A 12,151-nucleotide genomic window follows, 5' to 3' on the forward strand; every position below is an offset into this window, starting at 1 on the left:
CTTTAAGGCCTAGGAAGGGTGGGGGAGGCACTGAGATCAGGAAAATGACATGGGGGAGGTTTAAACTTGCCCACCCAACAGACCCTTCCCCCGTGGCTGCTCTTTGCAGCTCATTTGTGCATCAGGGGATCGGGGCCTGATACGTGTGCAGGGCCTTAGCAGAGCAGCATGTGCAACTCCCACCGCTCGTTGTAGTCTTTTCCTCACACTCCACTGCGCAGGCAGCCCTGGGCCCGTTTCACACCAAGAATCCCTTCCAACAACTCCCACTCACAGGGCTACGGACCAAGAACGCCGTATTAGCTCCAGAGGATCAATACTGCACAACTCTGCTCAAAGGCGGTTGGGTGGCTGCCTTCCACGCCGGGTAAGGGCCCTGTTGTTTTTCTGTCTCAAAAAGTGCATTTTCTTTGGCCGGTCCGCGTGCACAAATAGTTCAGAGCTGCTCAGAAAGACGGGCTTCCTGTCCTCCGCCCCAAATGACGTGCAAAGAAAATGCAAGTTCTCCATATGCAGAAGAGCTTATTTTTGCGGTCATTTTTGCGAGATCGCTCTCTATTCCCGTCATGCAAACCGTTTCCTGCATTCATGCAGTGGTTCCCCCCCCCCCACTGGCCTTAATGTAGGTAGAGACCACCTTTTTCCTTCTGAAGGCCACCCAATTCCTCTACCCCCTCCCCTACCCCTGTCAACCGGAGCCGTGATACTGAAACTGCCCCATGAAGCACTAGGGCAGCGTGCCCTGGAACCTCCGCCTCCTGCAATGTCACATTTGTGCAATTACTGGCTCTCCGCCATTTCCACCAAGCACAGCCCAGGCCTTTCCCTTTCTCTTCTGTTTGGCTCTCTGCCCAAACCACCAGCAGCTTCAAATATCGCCACCCCCTCACTGGCCTCCACCTACTCAAATCTGCCAGAAGAAATAAGAGCTGCTGAGATGGTCTCTTTTTGTCCTTCGGACTGATGCACCTCCAATCCTTCGGTGGGGGGGCAAGCTCCAGGCCCCTGTTAGGCAAGAAAACTGGCTGACTGGAGGGGGAAAGAGTCCTGGATTCAAATCTTACCTGTGGCGTGAAGTCAGTAGGAGACCTCACCTTTCCCACATGGGGATAATGCTACCCTGTGATGATGCCACCATTTCGAGGCTGGCTGTACTAACTGGTGATGCCCTGGGCTGAGCCTGAACACATGAAGCTGCCTTATACTGAATCAGATCCCTGGTCCATCAAAGTCAGTATTGTCTACTCTGACTGGCAGCGGCTTTCCAGGGTCTCAGGTAGAGGTCTTTCATATCACCTACTTGCCTGGTCCCTTTAACTGGAGATGCCAGGGATTGAACCTGGGACCTTGTACATGGAAATATGCGCTCTGTGCCACAGTGGATGGGCACTACCACAAGCAGCAAGATGAACTTCTAGAATACCAAAATCCCTGTAAGTCAGGGGTGGGGAACGTCAGGCCCGGGGGCTGTTTAAGGCCCCCCAAATCATTTGGTCTGGCCCTTTGTGAGTCCTGGCAGATCTCTAGCTCAGAAGGATCTAAGACTGGCGATCCGCCCCCTCCCGCTGACAGGAATAGCCTCTATTCAAGGCGGATGTGAGTTTGTTTTGCTGAGAAAAGGAACCTTTTTTCCCCCTTGCAGAAGAGTCGTTAGCTATGGAGCTGCTAGGACCGCCCTGCAGGCGAAGGTAGCAGGAGCCGGCTGTAGAATCCGTCCCTGACCATGCGGAGCAGGAGCGACTCTGGCATGTGGCTGGATGGCTACGCCTGGCTGGTGCAACAGACCATCCTGTGCCACCAGGTGGCCGAGTGCACCACCGGTTGGATGTCTGCCTGCACGAGGGGGTTCATCTGGGGCAGCTGCCTGCTTGGGACTCAGTTGGCTAATTTTTAAGTTGATCATTTTGTATGGCCCGCGAATGATGTTATAAATATCCAAATGGCCCTTGGTGGAAAAAAGGTTCCCCACCCCCTGCTGTAAGTAAATGAACATTAGACTTGATAACTCCACAGTGACAAAACCAGCAGTGGCTGCAGATGTGTGCATGATGCGCCGGACATGAAGCACTGCTTTCAGCGCAATACCTGCCATGCCCACGTCTCTTTCCCAGTGTGGCACAAGGGGCCACTGTCGTGGTCCGTCCAAATAACACACACTGTAATGTTAAAGAGTTTTGGCAGTTCTGCCAAGCCTGATGTCATGTTCCCATTATGTCATCTGCAGGCCTATTCCGCCTTTGTTTCTCCAAGAAAGGGAGGGGGACTAAAAGAAAGGGGGAAGGAGGTTTGAAAGAGAACAGCTCTGGATTCCTCCTCTTCCAGCCCTTGAAGCGCAGGGCCCGTAGCCAGCTCCGTAATGAGAAAAGCATCTACCGACAAGGGAAACCGTCTGTACAGATTGAGCCTGGAGGAAATTTGAAGTGATCCGCTGGAACGGCAACTTCAGAAGTGGCAAGCCAATGGGCCAGGATTCTGAAAGCCCAAGCGGGGCAGAGTAATCCAGGATTACAGGGCTGCCTTCTGATGTGACTTTGGGATCGTGATCCCCAGTCTACACCCTCCCCTGGGGGGTTTGTATGTATCCTCAAACTTGATTTAAAAGGGATGCCAACGAGGCAAAAGAACACACACTCACCTGTGGGGCTTCACACCATTATGGCTTCTCGTTCAGCTGGGCTTCTACCTGCGTAGAGTAGTGTTGCACGCCACCCAGCTATGGTGCACAGGTACCAGCCCCATTTTACCTAGATACTGTGCCCAGTCTGCCACAGGTAAGCACTCTTTTCTTCAGCCGACGTCACATTCAAATCAGGTCTCCGTCCCCCTTCAGTTAGCTCCGTTGCGTGCTGGTTGCTGTCTTAGTTCGACCAAAGTCTGCCCCCAAAGAAGGGCCAGTAATCTCTGAATGAAAAATCATGTGGGGCAGCCCAAAAATAGTTTGGCAGGCGTAATCTGCTACCACTTCACTCAGTGCTGAGGATCAGGATTTTTAAAAAAAACACAATGGGAAAATGTTCCTCGGGCCTCGGCAACCTTGAGGGCTAGAAACTTGACGGCATTCTCCATAGGCATCTCTGTATTTATTTATTTATTTGGTTATTCTTTTTGTAAAGGGTCTTCCCATCCAGAAAAGCCGTTAGCAACCACCGTTTCCTCTACAAAATAGCCCTTCCTTGCCAGGTGATGATTACCAGTCAATTTCCTGCTTTTCTGACATTAGGGCAAATTTCACTTTGGCAGGGGGAAAAGAAATGACATTTCAAGCCGCATTTTAACCAATTCCACTCCCCCAAAGTGACGGTATCTCTCTCCCGGCTCACCCCGTCCAGGCTTGTCACTTGATGCAATGTCAGACAGAAAGTCTCTCTTTGGAACGGAGCTGCTTGAAGAAGCTGGAGGGTTGATTAAATTGTTGCCATGGCAAACGCATTGGAATGGCACGGACAGAGAACACCAGACGTGTGTGTCTCTCTGTGTTAACAGAGGTTGCAGGCTGTCTTGTTCATATATAACCCTTACCAGAAAATGGGATTCCTTGCAAGAAAAAACACCGTTTCTCTTTTTCCATACGAAAACCAGGTGGTTTAATTTCTCCCTCTTTTTTCAACAATTCTGCTCTCTTTTTTTGGACCGCAGCTGTGAGCAGAGCCACGTGTGTGTTCCAGCCACCTCGAACGCAGCACCTGGGAATTCAGGTGAAGCGTCTGCTCGCAGGCATGGAAGGAGGGAGACTCAAGGCTCACAGCTCACCCTGCGCTACGGCTGCTGAAGTTGTCGTTCCCTAGGCATGAGTATGCTTTCCTTTGGCTTGGCGCTTCATCTTTCAAGCTTTCTGAAAAGAAAGCGTAAATCACTGTGGCAAGGAGAGTGGCGAAGATCCTCCTGGACCGCTTGCTGGTGCCAGAGGGGAGCCCCTGCCCTGATATGGCCTCACTATGCACCAGTCTCTCAGAGAGAAGAGGACCATGTCAAGGGCAGAAAAGCAGAGCCAAAGGATCATTGCGTGAGTTCACAGAACTGCGTGGGTGGCGTATAGACTTCTGTGGGCAGAGCATTCTAGAATAGGTGGCAAGAGTGCCTCTGATCATGTGCCGAAAGCACCACTCGCCTCCCACTATAGACTCAACCACAGCCGTACCTCTGCGATTGGGTGAGCGAACTTCCAGATCCAGAAAGGCCAGCTTCCAAAGCATGAGCAATTTCTGAGAACCCTCACTCAACATAAGAGAAACTTCTAGGACTGAGATTCGGCAAGTGGTCCCCTCCACCCCAGTTCCAGGTGGGACGTGTCTTATTTTGTAAGACTTAAACTGTTGTTTTTAAAAAATCTATTAAACAGTCCTCGGAGCCAGAGAAAATCCTCCCAGGCAGTCCTTTCCCCCCATATATGGTTATTGGAACCAACTCGAGGGATCAGGCTGTTCAAACAAAAGGGGACACGCTTACCTCATGAGGCTGCCTGACCCTCGGGCGGGGAGGGGACCCGTCCACCCACTCACACGTCCCCAATGCTTCCCTCACCTCCCCCCCTCCCCAATCAGCAAATTGCTATTTTCACCCGCGCACTCCTAAGAACCATACAGAAGCCGAATTGGAACCGCACCAGTCATCCAGGTCTTTGCATGAACGAAGTCTTACGTATTTTAATGATTATTAATAACAACTCTCCGCAGACATTCCATGCACTAACTCAGATAGGTATTGTTACCCACATACTGAAGATGGGAGATGGGAGAAAGGTGGAGAAAAAAAACAGCTTGCCTTGAAGGGGCAATTATGCAATTTCAACTTAGGAACAGTCTACATTTAGATCTGCTTCACACGTGCAGGAGAATTCAGATGGAAGAGACACAGTCTTAATCGATACGACAGGGACCGTTGACAAGTGTTGGTTCAGACCAAGCGGCTCCTGAAAACTCAGAAAATAAATTGTTCTTTTCCAAGGCCACCATTGGCAAGGAAAGAGGAAGACATATTTCTGTAGTCACCAGTTACGGGGGGGGGGGGGGGGAAATATACCACTGAGTGTCTTTTGCCAATAACCCCCGGTAGGTCCAGTTCTTAGCTAATCGACAGTTTCTTACAGAAAAGGGCATTCCTGAAGAAAAACGCAATGCAACTTCTCTCTCCCAGACAGACACTCCGGCCAGCCTGCTCCAGACTCAAACGGTGGTTCAGGGCGACCTTAAGAAAAGGGATCTTCGAGGCCAAAATGGGAAGAGCCGGAACCAACCCAAATGGGATAAATCATAGGATGTTTTTCTCAAGGAGTGTACATCCATGGGGCAAAGAGGGACTGTTTGACAGAGGAAATGTTTTCAGGGCCCAGCACTATGGAAACCGGGAATTTCCTGGAGGGTGTCCCACGTTATTTTCTCAGAAAACAGCTTCTCCCCGCAGCAAGACACAAACATTTCTGGATGGCCATTTTTCCTCTTCACTCTGGAATTTTATTTTCATGCCCTTGAGCATTGCGGAAGCAGTTCCGGAACCGGCCGCCAGTCGCCGGAGAACAGTCTGAGACTAGCAACCATCAGCCTGTGTTGTGGCTCCGTCAGGGCCAGCCCAAGCGGCCGCACCCTTCCAGCGGGCAGTGCGGTGCTCTCAAGGAGCTCCTGCAGTGGCACAGAGGATGGTGGGATGTTGGGGGCATGATCTGGTACTCCTGCCTCCCTGCAACACTGTCAAAGAATCCTGGACAGCAGCTCTCAGAGGTCCAGGTCGAGAAACTGCTGCCCCAAGCAACCATCTGGGTTGCTTATGAGGTTGGGGCAGCCCCAAACATGCCAGAGAATCCTTTGGGCCCTTTTTTGGAAATCAAGGGGGCAGACCCTGTTAATGGCATCTTTAGCCACTTTCAAAGAGTTCTGTTTGGGAGTGAAGAAAGCGTGAGTGTGTGTGTGTCTTTTTGCAGGTCTGAGCCAGCAGTCAAATGCACAAACGGTTTCCTTGATGCCTGAGATGTTATGGCTGCGCTCTGTGCCCAGGAATGGAGGAACAGGTCATCCAGATGCACCGAAGGAAAGAGACCATTTCAGACAAGAGATTCTTGGCCAAGGAACCACCTGGGAAGTTACCCTATTATCTCACTCTGGACATCTGGCTACCTTGACCCAGCTACAAGATGGATGGATTGGGGAGGGGGAGCTGAAGACATCATCCAGCTTGTCGATGAGCCAGAAGGAAAAACAGAGAACATCTCCACAGGCCCGCGCCCTGCTCTGTTCTCAAACTCAAGACTATTAATTTCCCACTTTAATCCCATCTGGAGCAGAAACTGCACAAGAGGAGATATGGGACCAAATCAACACATGACGCTCCTTTATACTGAATAGACTCTTGGTCCATCAAAGTCAGGATTGTCAGACTGACAGCAGCTCTCCAGGGTCTCAGGCGGAGGCCTTTCACATTACCTACTAGCTGATTTTTAACTGGAGATGCCTGGTATTGAACCTGGGGCCTTCTGAACTCCAAGCAGATGCTCTTCCACTGAGCCACGACCCCTCCCCGGTGCAGCCAAGTGAACCACCGGCATATCCCATGAACTGCTGCCAATCTTCAAGCACCTCTCTTGCCAAAGCAGAGGACTCTGCTGGTACTCCTCATCTGGCCGGCTTTGGGCTTCCAGCTGCTAAGCCCTGCTGACCCAATTAATGGTCCCCCTGTTCTGTCACCTGGTTTTCCCCCAGGTGCTCCAGAAGGTCCACAACCAGAGAGACAGTGGCCTCCACCTGTTGCTACTCCCCAGCAAGTGGCCTTCACGGTACACTGCCTCTGAACATGGTGGTTCCATTTATTCCTCATGGCTAAGAGCCCTTGCTGTCCCTCTCCTCCACCCTTGTTGTTCTCTTGCCCCTATGCATCTTTGTTCTCTCACTCCTAAGCATCTCGCAAAAAACCCGAAAACCTACATCGCTCCAAGACTTACCAGATGCCGTCTGGCACCTTGAAGCCAAACTAATCTGTTCTTTTTAATCTTCCCTCATAAAAGAATTATGTATCTCACTGCATAAAAGTCTAACCACATTACCAATTGTTAACAGCTGATGAGAACGTAGAGACCGAGGCCCTCTCCCAAGTTAGTACAACATATCTGCCCACTTGATGGCAGCTAGCAAGAGACTCAGTCCAAGAACCAATGCATTTGTGCATTGATAACGGTTTGGAAGCCATCCTGGTTGAGGATCGGGGCATTCGGGATTTTTTTTGGGGGGGGGGTGTTGTTTGCAGTCTTGCAAACGGGGCCATCCTGTAGGCTGCGTCGTCCCAGCAGGGCTAGTGTGTTCAAGCTCATTGGCTCCCGGGTCTCCAAAGGAAACATCTGCACATTCCAGACACGTTTGGTAACGGGAGTGAAAGCCATCCTTGAAGTGAAATTTTACAGCCGCTGCAGCGCACAAAAAATGAAGGAAGGAGTGAGTGCTGGCAGGCGCCCGTGGAAAAGTTATGTTTAAGATATTATTCTGAGGGAGGCGGCAGCCGGAGTCTCAAATTAATCACGAGAACGTGTCTTTGTCTGTGTGGGGTTGCATTATGTAACGTTCGTCCCCCTCCAGATTAGAAAATGGCTGCTTTCGCTTTGCTTTAGCCCCACCCTCCGCCTCCAGACGCCTCCGTTTTTCGGCAGAGATGAAGCGTCCTTGGCACACCAAGCCTCTGCTGGAGGAGAAAAATTGAGCAGACCCAAGGAGGACGGGGCCTAGCTACCCATACCGCCAGCAGAAATGGAACCCCTAAGCTTGGAAGCAGCATCCCTCCAAGCACCAGAGGATGGGAACAAAGAACAGGGAGAAGACCTCAGCGATGTGCCCTTCCTGGGAGTGTCAGAAGCATCTTGCTGGCCACTTTTGTAGACAGAATGGAGACAGCACTTTTGGAGAGCCAGCATATTGTAGTGGTTAAGAGCGGCGGTTTAGAGCAGTGGACTCTAATCTGGAAAACCGGGTTTGCTTCTCCACTCCTCCACATGAGCGGCGGACGCTAATCTGGTGAGCTGGATTTTCCCCCCACTCCTACACAAGAAGCCAGCTGGGTGACCTTGGGCCAGTCATAGTTCTCTCAGCCCCATCTACCGCACAGGGTATCTGCTGTGAGGAGGGGGAAGGTGACTGTAAGGCGGTTTGAGTCTCCCTTAAGTGGTAGAGAAAGTCGGCATATAAAAGCCAACTCTTTTTCAGAATATTGGGCTAGATGGGCCTTGGTCTGATTCATCAGCTTTGAATGGTCTTAGAAAATGTACTTGTTGGTCAGTTTTTAAAATAAAATCACGCCTTCCCACCATCCAAGGCAGGCCTCTCTCGTGTCCATCCTCTATAAAAAAAAACCAGCAACCACCCAAAACTTTGAAGTGCCTGCTAATGAGGAAAGAGCTTTGGAACCAGGATCTAAATCTCACACCTGGAAGCAGCGATCATCTCCATGAGTGTCTGCAAAAGTCTGAGCTGCCTGGGTTTTCCTGCATGGAGTTTGTTTGCATAAAGAGAGCCAGAAAAGGTACAGGAGGGAAGAGAAGGAAGCCTTCGCTCCCCTGGGCCACTCTCCTGGCCGAACAAGCAGCCCCACCTGGCTGCTTCAGCATCAAAGGGGAGTCCTTCATCCTATCAAAGGGGAGAACCTCATCCTGCCACTTCAGCACCAAGCGACAGAAAAGGCCGGGGCCTCGGGCAAAAATTCTTCCCAGCTGTGCGATCTCAGAGGAGAACTATACAAACTGTCAGGGACAGATGGAGTCTTGGACCGAAACCCTCACTGGCACCTTCTCTAGCCTGCACGCAAACAAGGGGTCTGTCCACCCTGGAAGGGGGGGGGGTTGTGTCAGCCATGGCCTTCGTGAAGATGTAGTGGAGAGTTCCATCCAGAACGGCTCTTAAGAGCGATAGACCTGGGTCTTGATTTCAGAGCTCTCCCTAGGCTTGCTGGCCTCCAAGCGTGGCCTGGACGTCTTCTGCAATTACAACCGTTCTCCAGATTACAGAGGTCAGTATCCTTGGAGAAAATGGCTACCTTGAAGAATGGACGCTATGGCATGCCGAGGCTCCTCTCCTCCCCAAACCCCACTTTCTCCAGGCTTCACCCTGGGAGATGGCCACCCTCCCCCTGAGTGCTAATGCAAACTGGGTTTTTTGTTCCTGCGTGGTGGCGCTGTTCCTCCCTCTATCCTCCAAAGCACAGAGGTTTTTTTTGGTGTGAATTCCTCCATTAAAGCAGACCAAAGCCCCAGGGGTAACAACACTTAAAAAGAGTGGTGAGGCCAACCTGGAGGCATTCTCAACTCTGTGAGATCCAAAGAAACCTATTATTTCACCAGGCTGGACTCTGGAAACTGCTCAGGCTGTGCATGATGCTGATTGGCTGCCCTCTGCATGATGTCACTTAAACTTCCTCTTTTCTCTCCCCCCCCCAAATCCCCAGATTTGTCAACAAATAAATCTTTCTTTCTTTCTTTCTTTCTTTCTTTCTTTCTTTCTTTCTTTCTTTCTTTCTTTCTTTCTTTCTTTCTTTCTTTCTTTCTTTCTTTCTTTCTTTCTTTCTCTTTGCAATTGTGAAGGAAGGCAATGCACAGCGAGGAATGAATATGTAAACAGATGCATAGTCATGTGGTGCATTTAAAACTCCCCAAATATGGTTGGGCAGCCCAGGAAGCAGCAGCCTTGCTCGGCTGGCGACTACGGTCAACGCCAGGAAAGGAGGGTTACCGAGGGGACCCCTCCTTCAGCCACCAACTAAAGTTCCGCGAAGGAAGAAAAGCAGGATGCCAACCATAGAATCATAGAGTTGGAAGGGAACACCAGGGTCATCTAGCCCAACCCCCTGCACAATGCAGGAAATTCATAACTACCTCTCCCCCCACACACACCCCTACTCCATGCCCAATAGGTGCCCAAGATGCCCTCCCTCTCCTCATCTGCCTAAGTTCATAGAATCAGCATTGCTGACAGATGGCCATTGCTGACAGATGACCATGTGAATGCCTGGTTGGCTGTCCTTTAAAAAAAATTATTGGGGTGCCACGTGGTCCACCCTCCTTCCTCCCCCCCTTTCCCTCCCACACACTGGAAAACTTTGGGCCTAAAATATTCTCTCCAAAACAAGCTTCGGTTATAGGTGTTTGGCAAACCGCTGCCCTCTCCTCTCCTCTCTTCCCCCAGCTCCCTGATGGAATTTCATTTTTGAAACGCTGTTTTTTTATGCCTTTTTGGATAAAGAAGCCAGCAGAATTTGGAGCCATCATACAGAATGTGTGTCTCATTAAAAGTATCCCGGCAGCTGCCTTGCAGAAGTTGCTGTGTTAGTTGGTTAAATAACAAAACACATTTGGATGGGCGGGGGGGGGTGGTGGTGGTGCCCAAATATGTGCTTAACGCTGATCTAGATTTCTCTCCCCCCAAATGTTTTCTCTGTTCCAAGATTTCTTTTTTGGGGAAAAATCAAGTATAAAACCCTGTGATTAAATAAAACGACCCTCAGCAAAATGGCCGCGAGCCCGTTTTGAGTTCTTGTGAATCCCCGTGCCTTTCCGTTCATCAAATCTAGCACAGACGGGACAACCTCTTATTTTCCCCCTTGGCACGTGACAGGACTCGAGATTGTTTCCTGGGATGGCAGGGCAGATCAAGAGGCATCGAGCCACTCTTCTCAAGCCTTAGAGGTGCCCCCCGCTCTCTTGCCTCAAGTAACGTACCTCTTCCCACCCTAAATATCACAGTTTCAGCCAGGGAAACTGGCCACAAATCACAAACCAGCCCACAACCAGATTAAAGCTACATAAAAAGAGAGAGAGAGAGAGAGAGAAGGGAAAGGAAAGCTATTAAAAGCACACTGGTGTAGATGCAATCGTGGCTCATGTTCCGTTAAAGAGATAAACCTCTTTTCACAATTTCTCTCCCCCCCCTTTCCAGCGCAATTTTGTCTACCCTCCCTGGTTGCTGCTGGAACAACATCTCCTGTAGACTCCCTTCAAGTTTTATCCTTGGAAAACTCAATCAATGTGAATCTCCTAGTCGGGGAGATGGCACAGAGAAGTGCGTGCTTCTGGCATTAATAATGTGGGCATTTTGGTGGCTTTATTTCAAGAATACAGAATGTCCTTTATGAGGGAGCAGGGATTTTGTGGCCCCCATGAAAGGGAAGATAAGCGACTCATGCATGTCCACGAGGGCACCCCCCCCTTACCCCTCATTTGCAGTAAGGAGGATCTGGCTTGGATGGTGCTGAAGACAACCCCCTCCACTTGGGAGGCCAGCATTTGTGGGAGGAAGGGGTATGTTTTCTGCCTCTCTCGCACCGCTTTTTTTGGATAGACAAGAGTCAAGATTTTAACCTGATCTGCCTGGGAAGACGATCTGGCTGCAGTTCGGCTCTGCTGAGCGTTCACAAGGCTCCCCGGGGAAGGAAGAGTGCAGGTGTTTTGGTGGCTGGCAGGCCGCCCGGCTCTAGCCTCCCAGGTGCAGCTCCACTGGGCTTTCCCCCCTTTTGACCGCCTGCCTGAAGGGGGCAAATCGGTTCATCCTTCACACCCAGACCCAGAGACCAGAACTTGTTCCTGCCAGCTGGGCTTCAGCTTCTGTGCAATTCAGAGGAGATGCCTCCCTTCTGACTGAGCACTGAATAGGAGAGACTACCTTGTGTTCGGGGTGTGTGTGGAGCAGGAGCTTTGGCCAAGAGCAGCCCCCTGTGGAGGAAGATCACAAGGAAGAGGAAAGAACCCTGGGGGCTTTGCTGTAGCCCCGGAAGCTTCCTTGGCAAAAAGAATCAGCTCTCACAGCAGAGGGTAGCTGAGCTCCATCCAAACTTTGCCCCATAGGCTATGTGCTACTTAAAATACCCTTGCCTTTGTCCGGCAGGCTGGATCAGGCCAGTGGTCCATCTAGTCCACCATCCTGGCTAACACAGCTGACAACCAGTTGCCCTGGAGGTCCAAACAAGCAAGGCAGATAGTCCGAGCCCTGGCCCTGATGCTGCCTCCTGGCACTGGTGTCTGCAGGTTTGCTACCTCTATATATGGAGGCTCCCTTCAGTCACCATGGCTAGTAGCCACTGATGGGCCTCTCCTCCATGAATCTGTCTAATCAATCCCCTTTTAACGTCATCTAAGTGGCCATCACTACATTCTCTGGCAGCGAATTCCGCATTCCCGGAGAAACAGCTTAAC

This window comes from Euleptes europaea, chromosome 21 (assembly GCF_029931775.1).
Source record: "Euleptes europaea isolate rEulEur1 chromosome 21, rEulEur1.hap1, whole genome shotgun sequence".
Taxonomy (NCBI): domain Eukaryota; kingdom Metazoa; phylum Chordata; class Lepidosauria; order Squamata; family Sphaerodactylidae; genus Euleptes; species Euleptes europaea.